Raw genomic sequence first — 7069 nt, 5'->3', positions numbered from 1 at the left:
TACTTTGATCGTTTTGACCGTTGCCGGCTTTCGGTCTTTTTAGCACTTCGACCTTTTTAACTGTTACCAGCTTTCGGTCATTTCTTTAGTGCTGCTAGGGTTTTGTCGTTCGTCTCTTTCGGCTGCCCCATTTGTCTGCGGGTGTGCAACCGATGCGAACTCGATTTCAAGTTTTAGCCCCTCGCACATTTCCTTGGACTTCTCGGAGTCAAACCGCTTGTTATTGCCGGTAATGAACTCTTTCGGCACACCGAATCGGCAGAAAATGCTTTTCCGAACGGATTTTTACACTAATGCCGAAGGTACTGCCTTAGCCCATCGAAGGCGGCTTGACACTCAGGTGTTCAATTGAGTTTGCCGGCCCCTCGAAGCATCTTAAAAAATGATAAATCTCTTTCGGCTGCTCTTGGGAGCAACTCCTTAACTCATTTTCGCCCCTAGCCCTTGTCGCCGTACCTCGCTGGTACTGTGGCGAAAGGCGTGGGTGTGGCGAAACCTGTTTGCCCGCAGCCCTTGGCGCCGTACCTTATTGGTACTATGGCGAAGGGCATGGCGTGTGGCAAAAGCTGTTCGCCCGCAGCCCTTGACACCATACCTTATTGGTATTGTGGTGAAGGGCATGGGTATGGCGAAAGGCTCCAGAGGCTAGGGTGGCCTCATAGCCCCCGAGCATGGAAGCAACTCATTTTCGTCCCCAGCCCTTGTCACCGTACCTTGCGGGTACTGTGGCGAAGGGCATGGGTGTGGTGAAAGGCTCCAGAGGCTAAGGTGGCCTCGTAGCCCCCCATCTTGGAAGCAATTTATTTTCGCCCCCAGCCCTTGATGCCATACCTTATTGGTACTATGGCGAAGGGTGTGGCGTGTGGCGAAACCTTTTCGTCCGCAGCCCTTGACGTCGTGCCATATTGGCACTATGGCGAAGGGCGTGGGTTGGCGAAACCTGTTCGCCCGCAGCCCTTGACGCCGTGCCTTATTGGCACTATGGCGAAGGGCGTGGGTGGACGAAACCCCTTCGCCCGCAACCCTTGATGCCGTACCTCATTGGTACTATGGCGAAGGGTATGGCGTGTGGCAAAACCTCTTCGCCCGCAGCCCTTGACGCCGTGCCATATTGGCACTATGGCGAAGGGCCTGGGTGGACGAAACCTTTTCGCCCGCAACCCTTGACGCTGTACCTCATTTGTACAATGGCGAAGAGCGTGGGTGGGCGAAACCTGTTCCCCGCAACCCTTCATGCCGTACCTCATTGGTACTATGGCGAAGGGTATGGCGTGTGGCGAAACCTCTTCGCCCGCAGCCCTTGACGCTGTGCCATATTGGCACTATGGCGAAGGGCATGGGTAGCGAAACCTGTTCGCCCGCAGCCCTTGACGCCGTGACTTATTGGTACTATGGCGAAGGGCGTGGCGTGTGGCGAAAGGTGTCCAGAGGCTTGGGCGGCTTCGTAGCCCTCCAGCTTGGACTTAACTCACTTTCGCCCCTAGCCCTTGTCGCCGTATCGCGCGGGTACTGTGGCGAAGGGTGTAGGTTGGCGAAACTTGTTCGCCCGCAACCCTTGACGCCGTACCTTATTGGCACTATGGCGAAGGGCGTGGGTGGACAAAACCTCTTCGCCCGCAACCCTTGACGCCGTACCTCATTGGTACTATGGCGAAGGGTATGGCGTGTGGCGAAACCTCTTCGCCCGCAGCCTTTGACTCCGTGCCATATTGGCACTATGGCGAAGGGCGTGGGTTGGTGAAACCTGTTCGCCCGCAGCCCTTGACGCCGTGCCTTATTGGCACTTTGGCGAAGGGCGTGGGTGGACGAAACCTCTTCGCTCACAACCCTTGACGCCGTACCTCATTGGTACTATGGCGAAGGGCGTGGGTGGGCGAAACCTGTTCCCCGTAACCCTTGACGCCGTACCTCATTGGTACTATGGCGAAGGGTATGGCGTGTGGCAAAACCTCTTCGCCCACAGCCCTTGACGCCGTGCCATATTGGCACTATGGCGAAGGGCGTGGGTTGGCGAAACCTGTTCGCCCGCAGCACTTGACGCCGTGCCTTATTGGTACTATGGCGATGGGCGTGGCGTGTGGCGAAAGGTGTCCAGAGGCTTGGGCGGCTTCGTAGCCCCCCAGCTTGGACTTAACTCACTTTCGCCCCCAGCCCTTGTCGCCGTATCGCGCGGGTACTGTGGCGAAGGGTGTGGGTTGGCGAAACCTGTTCGCCCGCAGCCCTTGACGCCGTGCCTTATTGGCACTATGGCGAAGGGCGTGGGTGGACGAAATCTCTTCGCCCGCAACCCTTGACGCCGTACCACATTGGTACTATGGCGAAGGGCGTGGGTGGGCGAAACCTGTTCACCCGCAACCCTTGACACCGTACCTCATTGGTACTATGGCGAAGGGTGGCGTGTGCCGAAACCTCTTCGCCCGCAGCCCTTGACGCCGTGCCATATTGGCACTATGGCGAAGGGCGTGGGTTGGCAAAACCTGTTCGCCCGTAGCCCTTGACGCCGTGCCTTATTGGTACTATGGCGAAGGGCGTGGCGTGTGGCGAAAGTTGTCCAGAGACTTGGACGGCTTCGTAGCCCCCCAGCTTGGACTTAACTCACTTTCGCCCCCAGCCCTTGTCGCCGTACCTCGCAAGTACTGTGGCGAAGGGTGTGGGTGTGGCGAAAGGGGTCCCATTTCGCCCTTTCGGTCTGGGTTCCCCTCGGACGGCGCCAGCTGTTGTCGAATGGACAACTATGCCACATCGAAAGGTGTGGTTCTCTCAACAGTCGTTGGAATGTAAAAGCAATTATATTGATTCGTAAAATTTTTTGGGGATCCCCCCATTACATGGCCCTAGAGGTTTATTTATAGCCTTAGCACAAGCTTGCACCTTCTAGGGTTTAGGGTTACAGGGGATTTTACATGGTTGCCCTTATGAAAGGGACATTTACATGGGTATGCAGTGTCATTTGCACATATGGGCCTTTAATGGGCTAATAGGCTGGGCCTGGTCTATGGCAAACGGGCCTTAAAGGCTGGGGGAGGCCTGTTGGGCTTCCTTGATGCCGAACTCGTCATAGCGAAGTCTTTGTAGTTCGCCCGAGATGCCTTCGCCCGAGATGCCTTTACTTTCGGAGTACCGACGCAGCTTTCCAGCCTTCGCCATCTTCGCTTATGGCTTTCGCCATAGGGCTTCGCCTGAATGGTCTTGACGTCTTTGGCTTGAATCCTTACTGGTACTATGGTTTCGGCAGGTCCGGCCGAAGGGCTTCATGGCATGCCTACAACAAAGACGAATGATTAAACATGTGTTTAAAAATTAACGGCGTCATCTATTAAAAATTAGAGGGAGTATAATTTAACGTGACAGACAAGTCGGATGCATTATTGTGATATGACTAACCAATTTTGTTTTCACAATATTAACCATTAATACTACTAACACTATACGTACAGATCGACTTGTAAAAGCATCGAGTCGACACTCGACAGCGATTGAAGCTTTCTTGTTCGCACCGTCGCACGCATATCCACAAAAAATAATCTTTCAGATTATTTTTGGTCCAATTACATTGGAGAAAAAAAATATTTTTTCTGTCGATCTGGACATACAAAAATATGAGAGGTTGCCGTACAAACCTATATGCATCTTTTAGCCAGAAGACTTTCGGCAAATATGCAATATTTTCTTATAGAGATACAACCGTAGGTACACGATAATCGTTTTAACACAATAATACGCTACATATCAAGAGCTTATTGAACTCATGGAGGCAAGTGTACCAGCAGCACAATAATAACAAAACATGGTATATAATGATGTTTGTCATTGTGCACGTGCATCATACAAAGATGATTTCAGACTAAAACATAGTTTTAAAACAAGTTGTACTCCATCCGTTTCAGGATATAAAATATTTTTAATTTTCGTCAAAGTCAAGCTACTTTAAATTTGACCATGACCAAATTTATAGAAAAAAATATTAATATTTTGACCCAAAATAAATTTATTATAAAAAAATATTTAATTATTAATTTAATAAAACTAATTTGATAATGTAAATATTACTATATTTATCTAATTTAGCTAAACTTAAAGCAGTTTGACAAACGGAAAAAATAGCATTTATGGTAGAGTCTAGCTCAGAGCACCGTAGCAGTCCTTTGTATTCTATGACTCTCAAGCCAGGAGCACCTCGTCGATCAGCCTGTCGAGGTTCTGCATAGACCGGCCGCCCTGCTGCCCCGACGCGACGGCGCTCTCCCTGAGCTCGGCCACGCGCCGCCGCATCTCCCTCCCCTTCTCCCCATCCATGGCCTCCCGTATCAGCGCCTCCACCTCGCCGCGCCGCACGTCGTCGGGGATCTCCGCCCCGATCCCCCACTCCGTGCGCTTGTACCGGCAGTTGGTCTGCTGCTCGGCGAAGAACGGCCAGCACACCATCGGCACGTCGCCGACGATGCTCTCCAGCGTCGAGTTCCACCCGGAGTGGGTGAGGAACACCCCCACCGCCTCGTGCTCCAGCACCTCCGCCTGCGGGCACCACGTCGTCAGCATGCTCCTCTCCCCCGTCGCCGCCGCGAACTCCGGCGGCAGCGCGGCGGCGTCCCCCTTCACGAGGTCGGGGCGCACGTTCCACAGGAACGCGTAGCCGCTGCCGGCGAGCCCCCACGCGAACTCCAGCAGGTGCTCGGCCGACATCACCGTGATGCTCCCGTACACGACGGAGCGCGGCGGCCGGCCGTCCAGCCACCGGAGCGCCTCGCCCTGCTCCTTCCACAGGTTGGACCCGACGCCGGCGACGGGGCTGTCCGCCGGCAGATTGTTCCGCGCCGTCAGGTGGAGCGGGCCGACGGTGTAGATCGGCGGGAGCAGCGCGGACATGGCGGCCATCAGCGGCGCGTCGAGCTCGTCGAAGGTGTTGAGGATCACCGCCGACGCCAGCGGCATGGTCGCCGTCACGTCGATGAAGAAGTTGAACATGATGTCGTCACGGTCAGTGCTCCGCACGACGCTCGGGAGGTCGCGCAGGCGCAGGTCGGCTGGCATGCCCGGGATCCAATCCATCTTCGTGTCCAAGTGCCCATTGCTGAGGTCAGCCTCGCCTGTAAAAACATGTACAAATTTGCTATTTTTTTTATTACACAGGAAACGCACACACCCCACCAGGGTTTAATCTTTCGGTCTGTACGTTTCTATCGGATGGTGCCGATATTCGGTCCGAAGTTTCCAAAATTTTGAACAAATTTTAGTCAAATTTGAACAAAATACTGCCAAATTAAAAAAAATGAAAAAATTTCAGCCAAAATAATATCATACTGAGAGGTTCGAAATGACCAAAATTTTCAAAATTCTGGAAATTCTGTTTCAGAATTTTGAACCCTACACACCTATACACACGTAATATCACATTCACACCCTATCGAATGTGTCCCCTAATATATTTTTAAAGAGACAGAAATCAACAATATATAGTATCTGATTTTACTTAGATTTTGTTAAAAACCCATCTTCATGTGCGTAATATTTATGGGCGACATGATTTGAACCTTGGTCAATCGCTTATATTATTTTTAATATAAATTTATTACACACAAATAAAAACCTGTATGAGCTAGAAATAATATTTATGTATGAATAATTTTATCCTATTTTAGTTAGAGAATAATATAATTTTGCTATTTAGGGAGAGAATTAGGATGATGTGTACTTTTGAGGGGGAAGAGGCCGCGGTCGAGGAGGTGTTTGTAGTGGTAGTAGCCATGAAACCGCACGCGCTGGCGGTCCAGAGCGTGGCGCAGCGGAGGCCGAGCTCGCGCGCGGCGAGGATGGCGAAGGCCATGGTGCTGTCGGCGACGACGCAGGTGACGCGCCGCGCGTCGCCGGCGCCGGCGCCGGCATCGGCGTCGGCCTCCTCGTCGAGCTTGGCGAGGAGCGCCTTGAACCTGGGCAGGCAGGTGGTCCGGACGGAGTGGCACAGCGCCGGGACGTCCTGGGTGGCGTCGGCGTCGGACGGCGGGAGCCCGTCGTCGATGGCGGCGAACCTGAACCCGGGTGCGCCGTCGAGCGCGCCGGCGCCGCGGGCGCGGAGGAGGCGGCGGTGGTTGAACTCGTTGTTGACGAAGGTGACGTGGAACCCGCGCGCGTGGAGCAGCACGGCCAGCTTCAGCATCGGCGTGACGTGGCCCTGCGCCGGGTACGGGACCATCACGGCGTGCGGCCGCGCCGCCGCCGTCGCCGTCGTCTCCTCCGCCGCCGGGAAGGACCCCATCGCCGGGACCGGGCGTTGAAGCTAGCTTTGTTGCGCCGCCGTGTTGTGTTGTGTCACAGTGTCAGTGTGTGTGTGGTTGATCGATCCTGGCTCGTTGCAGGTGCTATATATATACAGCGGCTTCGCTGGTGATTTGGTTAAGTGAATTATTGCGTGATGGAGATTTTGCTTTGTTTATGTACGGCGGATAGTTTGTTGGGATTTTGGGGCTAATTTATGGGGCCTTTTTGAGTTATTTGGTTTGTGATGGGGATATGATGAATATGTGCCCAGGAGGCAAGGACTCATGTGAGTGTACTACTTGATTAATTGTTGGCTCATACTCCCTCTGTTCCAAAATATAACAACTTTTAGCTATTAGGATTTATCCCAAAATATAACAACTTCACCACCAACATTCTCTTACTAACCAATCAGAACCCTCTATCATTCACTTTTTTCACCTGCCTTCACTACTCATCTAATCACAACCCTCCACCACTCACTCCTACCTACTTTCTTAATAACCGTGTTCAACCCTTAAACTTCTTAAAATTCTGGGACGAAGGGAGTACTTGATATATACCTTCGCTGTATTCAGTATTTCTCTTTAACATAATGGAATTAAATCCGGCATTTACTTACGAAACTACATCCACTTATTACATAATCTATTGACTTAATTAACTTATTAAAGTAATAATAAAAAGAGCCTTCATGTGCCCCCTCACGACCTATAAATTCTCATATTAATGAGAAAAAAAAAGAAAAAAAGAGTTCTTAAAAAATTGCAATTAAAATGAGCTAAAAATCGAAAATTTTAAAAAATAAGGAATA

The 7069-nt window shown here is 51.8% G+C and overlaps 1 pseudogene; it reads right to left on the bottom strand.

Moving 5' to 3' along the window:
- Positions 1–3515: 3515 nt before the first annotated feature.
- On the bottom strand, positions 3516–6334 carry LOC4335475 (7-deoxyloganetin glucosyltransferase-like; annotated as a pseudogene).
- Between the last annotated feature and the right edge of the window lie 735 nt (positions 6335–7069).

This window comes from Oryza sativa, chromosome 4 (genome assembly GCF_034140825.1).
Source record: "Oryza sativa Japonica Group chromosome 4, ASM3414082v1".
NCBI classification, from domain to species: domain Eukaryota; kingdom Viridiplantae; phylum Streptophyta; class Magnoliopsida; order Poales; family Poaceae; genus Oryza; species Oryza sativa.
This window is presented reverse-complemented; position numbering and strand designations above follow the sequence as displayed.